The 14,080-nt window shown below is 46.8% G+C and overlaps 8 non-coding genes and 1 pseudogene across 8 annotated transcripts; all 9 read left to right on the top strand.

Moving 5' to 3' along the window:
• Positions 1–307: 307 nt before the first annotated feature.
• On the top strand, positions 308–499 carry LOC142277643 (U2 spliceosomal RNA). Its single transcript, XR_012740770.1, has one exon. It is a non-coding gene; the product is annotated as a U2 spliceosomal RNA (small nuclear RNA).
• A 1,400-nt stretch (positions 500–1,899) lies between these two features.
• Positions 1,900–2,090, top strand: LOC142277628 (U2 spliceosomal RNA). Its single transcript, XR_012740756.1, has one exon. It is a non-coding gene; the product is annotated as a U2 spliceosomal RNA (small nuclear RNA).
• A 1,401-nt stretch (positions 2,091–3,491) lies between these two features.
• LOC142277635 (U2 spliceosomal RNA) lies at positions 3,492–3,682 on the top strand. Its single transcript, XR_012740762.1, has one exon. It is a non-coding gene; the product is annotated as a U2 spliceosomal RNA (small nuclear RNA).
• A 1,381-nt stretch (positions 3,683–5,063) lies between these two features.
• LOC142277630 (U2 spliceosomal RNA) lies at positions 5,064–5,254 on the top strand. The gene has a single exon (XR_012740758.1). It is a non-coding gene; the product is annotated as a U2 spliceosomal RNA (small nuclear RNA).
• Positions 5,255–6,654: 1,400 nt separating this feature from the next.
• LOC142277631 (U2 spliceosomal RNA) lies at positions 6,655–6,845 on the top strand. The gene has a single exon (XR_012740759.1). It is a non-coding gene; the product is annotated as a U2 spliceosomal RNA (small nuclear RNA).
• A 1,401-nt stretch (positions 6,846–8,246) lies between these two features.
• LOC142277632 (U2 spliceosomal RNA) lies at positions 8,247–8,437 on the top strand. The gene has a single exon (XR_012740760.1). It is a non-coding gene; the product is annotated as a U2 spliceosomal RNA (small nuclear RNA).
• Positions 8,438–10,628: 2,191 nt separating this feature from the next.
• LOC142277638 (U2 spliceosomal RNA) lies at positions 10,629–10,824 on the top strand. The gene has a single exon (XR_012740765.1). It is a non-coding gene; the product is annotated as a U2 spliceosomal RNA (small nuclear RNA).
• Positions 10,825–12,204: 1,380 nt separating this feature from the next.
• On the top strand, positions 12,205–12,331 carry LOC142277647 (U2 spliceosomal RNA; annotated as a pseudogene).
• A 642-nt stretch (positions 12,332–12,973) lies between these two features.
• Positions 12,974–13,169, top strand: LOC142277637 (U2 spliceosomal RNA). Its single transcript, XR_012740764.1, has one exon. It is a non-coding gene; the product is annotated as a U2 spliceosomal RNA (small nuclear RNA).
• The last annotated feature ends 911 nt before the right edge of the window (positions 13,170–14,080 follow it).

Here is a 14,080-nt window from a genome sequence, read left to right on the forward strand (position 1 = left end):
GCCTTTTCAAGGGTTGGCTTGGGTGACAAAATGTCTTCTGTAGGCGTGGGTTTGTCTCCCCTCACTCTCTCTCCCTAAGATGTGTCCGGCATAGGCCAGGGTGCCACTCGAGGCCCAAACCAATTCTGGTTATCGCTTCTCGGCCTTTTGGCTAAGATCAAGTGTAGTTTGGGAGGGTACTACCTTGGTTGGTGCTGAAAGGTGCCAGGGTATTGCACAACTGCTGGCCTTGGGGGAGTGTGCATCGTAGGATGTCATAGCCCTCTTGTGACGGACAGTTACCTGGGCAACGAGAGGCGGTCACTTTATTATTTTCAAACTCATCCTTCAAAAAAAAAAAAAAAAAACTGTTCTTATCAGTTTAATATCTGATACGTCCCCTATCTGGGGACCATATATTAAATGGATTTTTAGAACAGGGAGATGGAAAAAGAGCTTGCTCTGTCCACTCCACGCATTGACCTGGTATTGCAGTACCTCCAGGACCGGTGCACCCCTTCTTAACCCAGTTTCCAAAAGCAGAACTCAATTCACCTGATTCATATTAGCCCGATTAGTGAATTGAAAGAAAGCATACAACTTCATATGCACCTCAATTTGGCCCATTCACTTTTCACACTTCCTCCTTTTTTTTATCTTTCACACTTTTTACTTGCTTTATTCATCCAAATAGCAAACTCATCACCACTCAACCTGACCAACTCGGCTATGTCCCGTGCAGTATCTTGTTCTCCGTCTTATCTAGATCATTTGCAATTGAATGGAATAGATCCCTTTTGGACAAAGTGGATTCAGCTTCTGCTGCAGTGACCACAGGTGTGAGAAGATCTACAATTGGCATCTGGTGCGATCTCTCCGCCTACACTCCAAATAAAGTTTCCTGTTTACTCCTATCATGCATTGTTTTTTGGGCTTTTCTTTGAGCAATGATGATGTCTTAAGTGGTCTGTTGGCTCACCCTCCTGGAGGAAGAGTTTGCTTGCTCTTGGACATTCTAAAAGAAAGGTCATGATAGACATTTAGCTTCTGAGCCCAATTGGGGACGGTCATGGGTGATGAATGTTTTGCAACCTGCTGCAAAGCCTGATACTGCAATATAAGGAACGTCAAATATTAAGAATGGGCGGCCTATGAAAGAATTAGTACTTTCATTAAGTATACTTAAACGGCTAATTGGGAATAGACAAACTGTAAAAAGCCCTCTGAGAAAGCCCCTCTCTAACCTTTGTTAGTAAGCTTTTCTGTAGTCTGCCTGTTGATGTATTTTCCGTTTGAACAGTGCACAACATGAAGAGACGGAACACTGGCGGCTTGTCACAATGCCCCCCGCTGACATCACAATAGCGCTGCTGCCTAGAAAGCTAGCTGCGCAGCAGAAATTTCTCTTTGGGTGGGAGGTGGGCTAGTGGAAGGAGGGGGCAAGCTTTTTTTTTTCTTTTTTTTCTCGGGTGGTAGGGGGATGATAGGAGAAGGGATGCGGGTGGTGAGATGGGTACAGAGGGCAGGGTTTGGGGCTGGGAAGGAAAGGGAAAAGATTAGGGTTTGGGGATGATGAAAGGGCTTTCTACGGGTAAGGATGGCAAAGGGTGGCAGTGACGGGAAATCAGGCGACCTGTCCTGTCCTGTCTGTCCTTTTTGTATCATGAATTGGAAAGACTGCAAGGGGGAGGGGAGTTGCTTGTGCCCAAAAGGAGGAGTTATTCAGATTCATTGCAGTGGGCGGCGGCTGCAAAACGCACCATTCTTCTTGTTTTAGCTCTGCAAAGCAGCCTTTTCAAGGGTTGGCTTGGGTGACAAAATGTCTTCTGTAGGCGTGGGTTTGTCTCCCCTCACTCTCTCTCCCTAAGATGTGTCCGGCATAGGCCAGGGTGCCACTCGAGGCCCAAACCAATTCTGGTTATCGCTTCTCGGCCTTTTGGCTAAGATCAAGTGTAGTATCTGTTCTTATCAGTTTAATATCTGATACGTCCCCTATCTGGGGACCATATATTAAATGGATTTTTAGAACAGGGAGATGGAAAAAGAGCTTGCTCTGTCCACTCCACGCATTGACCTGGTATTGCAGTACCTCCAGGACCAGTGCACCCCTTCTTAACCCAGTTTCCAAAAGCAGAACTCAATTCACCTGATTCATATTAGCCCGATTAGTGAATTGAAAGAGAGCATACAACTTCATATGCACCTCAATTTGGCCCATTCACTTTTTACACTTCCTCCTTTTTTTTATCTTTCACACTTTTTACTTGCTTTATTCATCCAAATAGCAAACTCATCACCACTCAACCTGACCAACTCGGCTATGTCCCGTGCAGTATCTTGTTCTCCGTCTTATCTAGATCATTTGCAATTGAATGGAATAGATCCCTTTTGGACAAAGTGGATTCAGCTTCTGCTGCAGTGACCACAGGTGTGAGAAGATCTACAATTGGCATCTGGTGCGATCTCTCCGCCTACACTCCAAATAAAGTTTCCTGTTTACTCCTATCATGCATTGTTTTTTGGGCTTTTCTTTGAGCAATGATGATGTCTTAAGTGGTCTGTTGGCTCACCCTCCTGGAGGAAGAGTTTGCTTGCTCTTGGACATTCTAAAAGAAAGGTCATGATAGACATTTAGCTTCTGAGCCCAATTGGGGACGGTCATGGGTGATGAATGTTTTGCAACCTGCTGCAAAGCCTGATACTGCAATATAAGGAACGTCAAATATTAAGAATGGGCGGCCTATGAAAGAATTAGTACTTTCATTAAGTATACTTAAACGGCTAATTGGGAATAGACAAACTGTAAAAAGCCCTCTGAGAAAGCCCCTCTCTAACCTTTGTTAGTAAGCTTTTCTGTAGTCTGCCTGTTGATGTATTTTCCGTTTGAACAGTGCACAACATGAAGAGACGGAACACTGGCGGCTTGTCACAATGCCCCCCGCTGACATCACAATAGCGCTGCTGCCTAGAAAGCTAGCTGCGCAGCAGAAATTTCTCTTTGGGTGGGAGGTGGGCTAGTGGAAGGAGGGGGCAAGCTTTTTTTTTTTTTTTTTTTCTCGGGTGGTAGGGGGATGATAGGAGAAGGGATGCGGGTGGTGAGATGGGTACAGAGGGCAGGGTTTGGGGCTGGGAAGGAAAGGGAAAAGATTAGGGTTTGGGGATGATGAAAGGGCTTTCTACCGGTAAGGATGGCAAAGGGTGGCAGTGACGGGAAATCAGGCGACCTGTCCTGTCCTGTCTGTCCTTTTTGTATCATGAATTGAAAAGACTGCAAGGGGGAGGGGAGTTGCTTGCGCTCAAAAGGAGGAGTTATTCAGATTCATTGCAGTGGGCGGCGGCTGCAAAACGCACCATTCTTCTTGTTTTTGTTCTGCAAAGCAGCCTTTTCAAGGGTTGGCTTGGGTGACAAAATGTCTTGTGTAGTCGTGGGTTTGTCTCCCTCTCGCTCTCTCTCCCTAAGATGTGTCCGGCATAGGCCAGGGTGCCACTCGAGGCCCAAACCAATTCTGGTTATCGCTTCTCGGCCTTTTGGCTAAGATCAAGTGTAGTATCTGTTCTTATCAGCTTAATATCTGATACGTCCCCTATCTGGGGACCATATATTAAATGGATTTTTAGAACAGGGAGATGGAAAAAGAGCTTGCTCTGTCCACTCCACGCATTGACCTGGTATTGCAGTACCTCCAGGACCGGTGCACCCCTTCTTAACCCAGTTTCCAAAAGCAGAACTCAATTCACCTGATTCATATTAGCCCGATTTAATGAATTGGAAGAAAGCATACGTCTTCATATGCACCTCAATACTTCCTCCTTTTGTTTTTTATCTTTCACACTTTTTACTTTCTTTATTCATCCAAATAGCAAACTCATCACCACTCAACCTGACCAACTCGACTATGTCCCGTGCTGCAGTATCTTGTTCTCTGTCTTATCTAGATCATTTGCAATTGAATGGAATAGATCCCTTTTGGACAAAGTGGATTCACCTGCTGCTGCAGTGACCACAGGTGTGATAAGATCTAGAATTGGCATCTGGTGCGATCTCTCCGCTTCCACTCCTAAGAAAGTTACCTGTTTATTCCTATCATGCATTGGTTTTTGGGGTTTTCTTTGAGCAATGATGATGTCTTGAGTGGGCTGTTGGCTCCCTCACCTGGAGGAAGAGTTTGCTTGCTCTTGGACATTCTAAAAGAGAGGTCATGATAGACATTTAGCTTCTGAACCCAATTGGGGACAGTCATGGGTGATGAATGTTTTGCAACCTGCTGCGCAGCCTGATACCGCAATATAAGGAACGTCAAATACTAAGAATGGGCGGCCTATGAAAGAATTACTACTTTCATTAAGTACACTTAAACGGCTAATTGGGAATAGACAAACTGTAAAAAGCCCTCTGAGAAAGCCCCCCTCTAACCTTTGTTAGTAAGCTTTTCTGTAGTCTGCCTGTTGATGTATTTTCCGTTTGAACAGTGCACAACATGAAGAGACGGAACACTGGCGGCTTGTCACAATGCCCCCCGCTGACATCACAATAGCGCTGCTGCCTAGAAAGCTAGCTGCGCAGCAGAAGTTTCTCTTTGGGTGGGAGGTGGGCTAGTGGAAGGAGGGGGCAAGCTTTTTTTTTTTTTTTTTTCTCGGGTGGTAGGGGGATGATAGGAGAAGGGATGCGGGTGGTGAGATGGGTACAGAGGGCAGGGTTTGGGGCTGGGAAGGGAAGGGAAAAGATTAGGGTTTGGGGATGATGAAAGGGCTTTCTACGGGTAAGGATGGCAAAGGGTGGCAGTGACGGAAAGTCAGGCAACCTGTCCTGTCCGTCTTTTTGTATCATGAATTGAAAAGACTGCAAGGGGGAGGGGAGTTGCTTGCGCCCAAAAGGAGGAGTTATTCAGATTCATTGCAGTGGGCGGCGGCTGCAAAACGCACCATTCTTCTTGTTTTTGCTCTGCAAAGCAGCCTTTTCAAGGGTTGGCTTGGGTGACAAAATGTCTTGTGTAGGCGTGGGTTTGTCTCCCTCTCGCTCTCTCTCCCTAAGATGTGTCCGGCATAGGCCAGGGTGCCACTCGAGGCCCAAACCAATTCTGGTTATCGCTTCTCGGCCTTTTGGCTAAGATCAAGTGTAGTATCTGTTCTTATCAGTTTAATATCTGATACGTCCCCTATCTGGGGACCATATATTAAATGGATTTTTAGAACAGGGAGATGGAAAAAGAGCTTGCTCTGTCCACTCCACGCATTGACCTGGTATTGCAGTACCTCCAGGACCGGTGCACCCCTTCTTAACCCAGTTTCCAAAAGCAGAACTCAATTCACCTGATTCATATTAGCCCGATTAGTGAATTGAAAGAAAGCATACAACTTCATATGCACCTCAATTTGGCCCATTCACTTTTCACACTTCCTCCTTTTTTTTATCTTTCACACTTTTTACTTGCTTTATTCATCCAAATAGCAAACTCATCACCACTCAACCTGACCAACTCGGCTTTGTCCCGTGCAGTATCTTGTTCTCCGTCTTATCTAGATCATTTGCAATTGAATGGAATAGATCCCTTTTGGAGAAAGTGGATTCAGCTTCTGCTGCAGTGACCACAGGTGTGAGAAGATCTACAATTGGCATCTGGTGCGATCTCTCCGCCTACACTCCAAATAAAGTTTCCTGTTTACTCCTATCATGCATTGTTTTTTGGGCTTTTCTTTGAGCAATGATGATGTCTTAAGTGGTCTGTTGGCTCACCCTCCTGGAGGAAGAGTTTGCTTGCTCTTGGACATTCTAAAAGAAAGGTCATGATAGACATTTAGCTTCTGAGCCCAATTGGGGACGGTCATGGGTGATGAATGTTTTGCAACCTGCTGCAAAGCCTGATACTGCAATATAAGGAACGTCAAATATTAAGAATGGGCGGCCTATGAAAGAATTAGTACTTTCATTAAGTATACTTAAACGGCTAATTGGGAATAGACAAACTGTAAAAAGCCCTCTGAGAAAGCCCCTCTCTAACCTTTGTTAGTAAGCTTTTCTGTAGTCTGCCTGTTGATGTATTTTCCGTTTGAACAGTGCACAACATGAAGAGACGGAACACTGGCGGCTTGTCACAATGCCCCCCGCTGACATCACAATAGCGCTGCTGCCTAGAAAGCTAGCTGCGCAGCAGAAATTTCTCTTTGGGTGGGAGGTGGGCTAGTGGAAGGAGGGGGCAAGCTTTTTTTTTTTTTTTTTTTCTCGGGTGGTAGGGGGATGATAGGAGAAGGGATGCGGGTGGTGAGATGGGTACAGAGGGCAGGGTTTGGGGCTGGGAAGGAAAGGGAAAAGATTAGGGTTTGGGGATGATGAAAGGGCTTTCTACGGGTAAGGATGGCAAAGGGTGGCAGTGACGGGAAATCAGGCGACCTGTCCTGTCCTGTCTGTCCTTTTTGTATCATGAATTGGAAAGACTGCAAGGGGGAGGGGAGTTGCTTGTGCCCAAAAGGAGGAGTTATTCAGATTCATTGCAGTGGGCGGCGGCTGCAAAACGCACCATTCTTCTTGTTTTAGCTCTGCAAAGCAGCCTTTTCAAGGGTTGGCTTGGGTGACAAAATGTCTTCTGTAGGCGTGGGTTTGTCTCCCCTCACTCTCTCTCCCTAAGATGTGTCCGGCATAGGCCAGGGTGCCACTCGAGGCCCAAACCAATTCTGGTTATCGCTTCTCGGCCTTTTGGCTAAGATCAAGTGTAGTATCTGTTCTTATCAGTTTAATATCTGATACGTCCCCTATCTGGGGACCATATATTAAATGGATTTTTAGAACAGGGAGATGGAAAAAGAGCTTGCTCTGTCCACTCCACGCATTGACCTGGTATTGCAGTACCTCCAGGACCGGTGCACCCCTTCTTAACCCAGTTTCCAAAAGCAGAACTCAATTCACCTGATTCATATTAGCCCGATTAGTGAATTGAAAGAAAGCATACAACTTCATATGCACCTCAATTTGGCCCATTCACTTTTCACACTTCCTCCTTTTTTTTATCTTTCACACTTTTTACTTGCTTTATTCATCCAAATAGCAAACTCATCACCACTCAACCTGACCAACTCGGCTATGTCCCGTGCAGTATCTTGTTCTCCGTCTTATCTAGATCATTTGCAATTGAATGGAATAGATCCCTTTTGGACAAAGTGGATTCAGCTTCTGCTGCAGTGACCACAGGTGTGAGAAGATCTACAATTGGCATCTGGTGCGATCTCTCCGCCTACACTCCAAATAAAGTTTCCTGTTTACTCCTATCATGCATTGTTTTTTGGGCTTTTCTTTGAGCAATGATGATGTCTTAAGTGGTCTGTTGGCTCACCCTCCTGGAGGAAGAGTTTGCTTGCTCTTGGACATTCTAAAAGAAAGGTCATGATAGACATTTAGCTTCTGAGCCCAATTGGGGACGGTCATGGGTGATGAATGTTTTGCAACCTGCTGCAAAGCCTGATACTGCAATATAAGGAACGTCAAATATTAAGAATGGGCGGCCTATGAAAGAATTAGTACTTTCATTAAGTATACTTAAACGGCTAATTGGGAATAGACAAACTGTAAAAAGCCCTCTGAGAAAGCCCCTCTCTAACCTTTGTTAGTAAGCTTTTCTGTAGTCTGCCTGTTGATGTATTTTCCGTTTGAACAGTGCACAACATGAAGAGACGGAACACTGGCGGCTTGTCACAATGCCCCCCGCTGACATCACAATAGCGCTGCTGCCTAGAAAGCTAGCTGCGCAGCAGAAATTTCTCTTTGGGTGGGAGGTGGGCTAGTGGAAGGAGGGGGCAAGCTTTTTTTTTTTTTTTTTTTCTCGGGTGGTAGGGGGATGATAGGAGAAGGGATGCGGGTGGTGAGATGGGTACAGAGGGCAGGGTTTGGGGCTGGGAAGGAAAGGGAAAAGATTAGGGTTTGGGGATGATGAAAGGGCTTTCTACCGGTAAGGATGGCAAAGGGTGGCAGTGACGGGAAATCAGGCGACCTGTCCTGTCCTGTCTGTCCTTTTTGTATCATGAATTGGAAAGACTGCAAGGGGGAGGGGAGTTGCTTGTGCCCAAAAGGAGGAGTTATTCAGATTCATTGCAGTGGGCGGCGGCTGCAAAACGCACCATTCTTCTTGTTTTTGCTCTGCAAAGCAGCCTTTTCAAGGGTTGGCTTGGGTGACAAAATGTCTTGTGTAGGCGTGGGTTTGTCTCCCTCTCGCTCTCTCTCCCTAAGATGTGTCCGGCATAGGCCAGGGTGCCACTCGAGGCCCAAACCAATTCTGGTTATCGCTTCTTGGCCTTTTGGCTAAGATCAAGTGTAGTATCTGTTCTTATCAGTTTAATATCTGATACGTCCCCTATCTGGGGACCATATATTAAATGGATTTTTAGAACAGGGAGATGGAAAAAGAGCTTGCTCTGTCCACTCCACGCATTGACCTGGTATTGCAGTACCTCCAGGACCGGTGCACCCCTTCTTAACCCAGTTTCCAAAAGCAGAACTCAATTCACCTGATTCATATTAGCCCGATTAGTGAATTGAAAGAAAGCATACAACTTCATATGCACCTCAATTTGGCCCATTCACTTTTCACACTTCCTCCTTTTTTTTATCTTTCACACTTTTTACTTGCTTTATTCATCCAAATAGCAAACTCATCACCACTCAACCTGACCAACTCGGCTATGTCCCGTGCAGTATCTTGTTCTCCGTCTTATCTAGATCATTTGCAATTGAATGGAATAGATCCCTTTTGGACAAAGTGGATTCACCTGCTGCTGCAGTGACCACAGGTGTGATAAGATCTAGAATTGGCATCTGGTGCGATCTCTCCGCTTCCACTCCAAAGAAAGTTACCTGTTTATTCCTATCATGCATTGGTTTTTGGGGTTTTCTTTGAGCAATGATGATGTCTTGAGTGGGCTGTTGGCTCCCTCACCTGGAGGAAGAGTTTGCTTGCTCTTGGACATTCTAAAAGAGAGGTCATGATAGACATTTAGCTTCTGAACCCAATTGGGGACAGTCATGGGTGATGAATGTTTTGCAACCTGCTGCGCAGCCTGATACCGCAATATAAGGAACGTCAAATACTAAGAATGGGCGGCCTATGAAAGAATTACTACTTTCATTAAGTACACTTAAACGGCTAATTGGGAATAGACAAACTGTAAAAAGCCCTCTGAGAAAGCCCCCCTCTAACCTTTGTTAGTAAGCTTTTCTGTAGTCTGCCTGTTGATGTATTTTCCGTTTGAACAGTGCACAACATGAAGAGACGGAACACTGGCGGCTTGTCACAATGCCCCCCGCTGACATCACAATAGCGCTGCTGCCTAGAAAGCTAGCTGCGCAGCAGAAGTTTCTCTTTGGGTGGGAGGTGGGCTGGTGGAAGGAGGGGGCAAGCTTTTTTTTTTTTTTTTTCTCGGGTGGTAGGGGGATGATAGGAGAAGGGATGCGGGTGGTGAGATGGGTACAGAGGGCAGGGTTTGGGGCTGGGAAGGGAAGGGAAAAGATTAGGGTTTGGGGATGATGAAAGGGCTTTCTACGGGTAAGGATGGCAAAGGGTGGCAGTGACGGAAAGTCAGGCAACCTGTCCTGTCCGTCTTTTTGTATCATGAATTGAAAAGACTGCAAGGGGGAGGGGAGTTGCTTGCGCCCAAAAGGAGGAGTTATTCAGATTCATTGCAGTGGGCGGCGGCTGCAAAACGCACCATTCTTCTTGTTTTTGCTCTGCAAAGCAGCCTTTTCAAGGGTTGGCTTGGGTGACAAAATGTCTTGTGTAGGCGTGGGTTTGTCTCCCTCTCGCTCTCTCTCCCTAAGATGTGTCCGGCATAGGCCAGGGTGCCACTCGAGGCCCAAACCAATTCTGGTTATCGCTTCTCGGCCTTTTGGCTAAGATCAAGTGTAGTGTTGTTCGAAGAGGTGGTTTAAGCTCCAGGCCACCTTAGTACAATGATACAATGCACACTGGAAGGTTGCGCTTGCTAGTACTCTGGGTGGATAGTATATTCATCTAGAGGAAGACATGGCCCTACCAGGATCGAGGCTATTAGACTGAGTAAGGGTGGGGGGCTATGGTACAACGTGCCCCAGGACTGACGACCCTGGAGTGAGTCTGAGCTTGCTGGCTTGGGACCCCGGCAAGCCTTGGGCTCTGTAGCACACCGTACCTTGCCTTTTCATACTTTTTGAGCATATTACCCTATCCCGGCCTTCTGGCTAGGAAGGGAAATTTTTATAATCCCGGTCGGAGGTCTGGTCAGCTTTGGGCTGAGAAACTAACACCCGGTTGGAGGTCCGGGTCAGCTTCGGCTGAGAAACCAACACCCGGTTGGAGGTCTGGGTCAGCTTCGGCTGAGAAACCAACACCCGGTTGGAGGTCCGGTTAGCCTTGGGCTGAGAAACCAACACCGGTTGACGGTCCGGGCAGTTTCGGCTGCGAAACCAACAACTAGTAGCTCTCTACTCCACTTGGGTAAGATGCCTGGGTGGACGCTGGGAGCAACGACAAGGCTCAACCAGGCTTCGGCTTGGGGGAGCACCGAAGATCCCTGACCCTTGCTGTGGCCTTCTGGCTCGGAGGGACGGGGTTGATTTTTGGGGACCCTCTCCTCACGGTGGGGTCCACACGAATCCTAGCCTTTGCACTGTTTTTGGTGTGACTTCGGTCATGCATTTTTTGTGGTGCTTTGGAAAGCTTCATTAAATCAAAATCTGTTCTTATCAGTTTAATATCTGATACGTCCCCTATCTGGGGACCATATATTAAATGGATTTTTAGAACAGGGAGATGGAAAAAGAGCTTGCTCTGTCCACTCCACGCATTGACCTGGTATTGCAGTACCTCCAGGACCGGTGCACCCTTCTTAACCCAGTTTCCAAAAGCAGAACTCAATTCACCTGATTCATATTAGCCCGATTTAATGAATTGGAAGAAAGCATACGTCTTCATATGCACCTCAATACTTCCTCCTTTTGTTTTTTATCTTTCACACTTTTTACTTTCTTTATTCATCCAAATAGCAAACTCATCACCACTCAACCTGACCAACTCGACTATGTCCCGTGCTGCAGTATCTTGTTCTCTGTCTTATCTAGATCATTTGCAATTGAATGGAATAGATCCCTTTTGGACAAAGTGGATTCACCTGCTGCTGCAGTGACCACAGGTGTGATAAGATCTAGAATTGGCATCTGGTGCGATCTCTCCGCTTCCACTCCAAAGAAAGTTACCTGTTTATTCCTATCATGCATTGGTTTTTGGGGTTTTCTTTGAGCAATGATGATGTCTTGAGTGGGCTGTTGGCTCCCTCACCTGGAGGAAGAGTTTGCTTGCTCTTGGACATTCTAAAAGAGAGGTCATGATAGACAGTTAGCTTCTGAACCCAATTGGGGACAGTCATGGGTGATGAATGTTTTGCAACCTGCTGCGCAGCCTGATACCGCAATATAAGGAACGTCAAATACTAAGAATGGGCGGCCTATGAAAGAATTACTACTTTCATTAAGTACACTTAAACGGCTAATTGGGAATAGACAAACTGTAAAAAGCCCTCTGAGAAAGCCCCCCTCTAACCTTTGTTAGTAAGCTTTTCTGTAGTCTGCCTGTTGATGTATTTTCCGTTTGAACAGTGCACAACATGAAGAGACGGAACACTGGCGGCTTGTCACAATGCCCCCCGCTGACATCACAATAGCGCTGCTGCCTAGAAAGCTAGCTGCGCAGCAGAAGTTTCTCTTTGGGTGGGAGGTGGGCTAGTGGAAGGAGGGGGCAAGCTTTTTTTTTTTTTTTTTTCTCGGGTGGTAGGGGGATGATAGGAGAAGGCATGCGGGTGGTGAGATGGGTACAGAGGGCAGGGTTTGGGGCTGGGAAGGGAAGGGAAAAGATTAGGGTTTGGGGATGATGAAAGGGCTTTCTACGGGTAAGGATGGCAAAGGGTGGCAGTGACGGAAAGTCAGGCAACCTGTCCTGTCCGTCTTTTTGTATCATGAATTGAAAAGACTGCAAGGGGGAGGGGAGTTGCTTGCGCCCAAAAGGAGGAGTTATTCAGATTCATTGCAGTGGGCGGCGGCTGCAAAACGCACCATTCTTCTTGTTTTTGCTCTGCAAAGCAGCCTTTTCAAGGGTTGGCTTGGGTGACAAAAAGTCTTGTGTAGGCGTGGGTTTGTCTCCCTCTCGCTCTCTCTCCCTAAGATGTGTCCGGCATAGGCCAGGGTGCCACTCGAGGCCCAAACCAATTCTGGTTATCGCTTCTCGGCCTTTTGGCTAAGATCAAGTGTAGTATCTGTGAGGCTCGGCAGATGCAATGCACACTGGAAGGTTGCGCTTGCTAGTACTCTGGATGTATAGTATATTCATCTAGAGGAAAACATGGCCCTACCAGGATCGAGGCTATTAGACTGAGTAAGTGTGGGGGCTATGGTGCAATGTGCCCCAGGACTGACGACCCTGGAGTGAGTCTGAGCTTGCTGGCTTGGGACCCCTGCGAGCCTTGGGCTCTGTAGCACACCGTACCTTGCCCTTTCATACTTTCTGAGCATATTGCTCTATCCCGGCCTTCTGGCTAGGAAGGGAAATTTTTATAATCATGGTCGGAGGTCCGTTCAGCTTTGGGCTGAGAAACCAACACCCGGTTGGAGGTCCGGGTCAGCTTCGGCTGAGACACCAACACCTGGTTGGAGGTCCGGGTCAGCTTCGGCTGAGAAACCAACACCCGGTTGGAGGTCCGGTTAGCCTTGGGCTGAGAAACTAACACCGGTTGACGGTCCGGGCAGTTTCGGCTGCGAAACCAACAACTAGTAGCTCTCTACTCCACTTGGGTAAGATGCCTGGGTGGACGCTGGGAGCAACGACAAGGCTCAACCAGGCTTCGGCTTGGGGGAGCACCGAAGATCCCTGACCCTTGCTGTGGCCTTCTGGCTCGGAGGGACGGGGTTGATTTTTGAGGACCCTCTCCTCACGGAAGGGTCCACACGAATCCTAGCCTTTGCACTGTTTTTGGTGTGACTTCGGTCATGCATTTTTTGCGGTGCTTTGGAAAGCTTCATTAAATCAAAATCTGTTCTTATCAGTTTAATATCTGATACGTCCCCTATCTGGGGACCATATATTAAATGGATTTTTAGAACAGGGAGATGGAAAAAGAGCTTGCTCTGTCCACTCCACGCATTGACCTGGTATTGCAGTACCTCCAGGACCGGTGCACCCCTTCTTAACCCAGTTTCCAAAAGCAGAACTCAATTCACCTGATTCATATTAGCCCGATTTAATGAATTGGAAGAAAGCATACGTCTTCATATGCACCTCAATACTTCCTCCTTTTGTTTTTTATCTTTCACACTTTTTACTTTCTTTATTCATCCAAATAGCAAACTCATCACCACTCAACCTGACCAACTCGACTATGTCCCGTGCTGCAGTATCTTGTTCTCTGTCTTATCTAGATCATTTGCAATTGAATGGAATAGATCCCTTTTGGACAAAGTGGATTCACCTGCTGCTGCAGTGACCACAGGTGTGATAAGATCTAGAATTGGCATCTGGTGCGATCTCTCCGCTTCCACTCCAAAGAAAGTTACCTGTTTATTCCTATCATGCATTGGTTTTTGGGGTTTTCTTTGAGCAATGATGATGTCTTGAGTGGGCTGTTGGCTCCCTCACCTGGAGGAAGAGTTTGCTTGCTCTTGGACATTCTAAAAGAGAGGTCATGATAGACATTTAGCTTCTGAACCCAATTGGGGACAGTCATGGGTGATGAATGTTTTGCAACCTGCTGCGCAGCCTGATACCGCAATATAAGGAACGTCAAATACTAAGAATGGGCGGCCTATGAAAGAATTACTACTTTCATTAAGTACACTTAAACGGCTAATTGGGAATAGACAAACTGTAAAAAGCCCTCTGAGAAAGCCCCCCTCTAACCTTTGTTAGTAAGCTTTTCTGTAGTCTGCCTGTTGATGTATTTTCCGTTTGAACAGTGCACAACATGAAGAGACGGAACACTGGCGGCTTGTCACAATGCCCCCCGCTGACATCACAATAGCGCTGCTGCCTAGAAAGCTAGCTGCGCAGCAGAAGTTTCTCTTTGGGTGGGAGGTGGGCTAGTGGAAGGAGGGGGCAAG

The sequence above is a fragment of the Anomaloglossus baeobatrachus genome, unplaced genomic scaffold (assembly GCF_048569485.1).
Source record: "Anomaloglossus baeobatrachus isolate aAnoBae1 unplaced genomic scaffold, aAnoBae1.hap1 Scaffold_4115, whole genome shotgun sequence".
NCBI lineage: Eukaryota > Metazoa > Chordata > Amphibia > Anura > Aromobatidae > Anomaloglossus > Anomaloglossus baeobatrachus.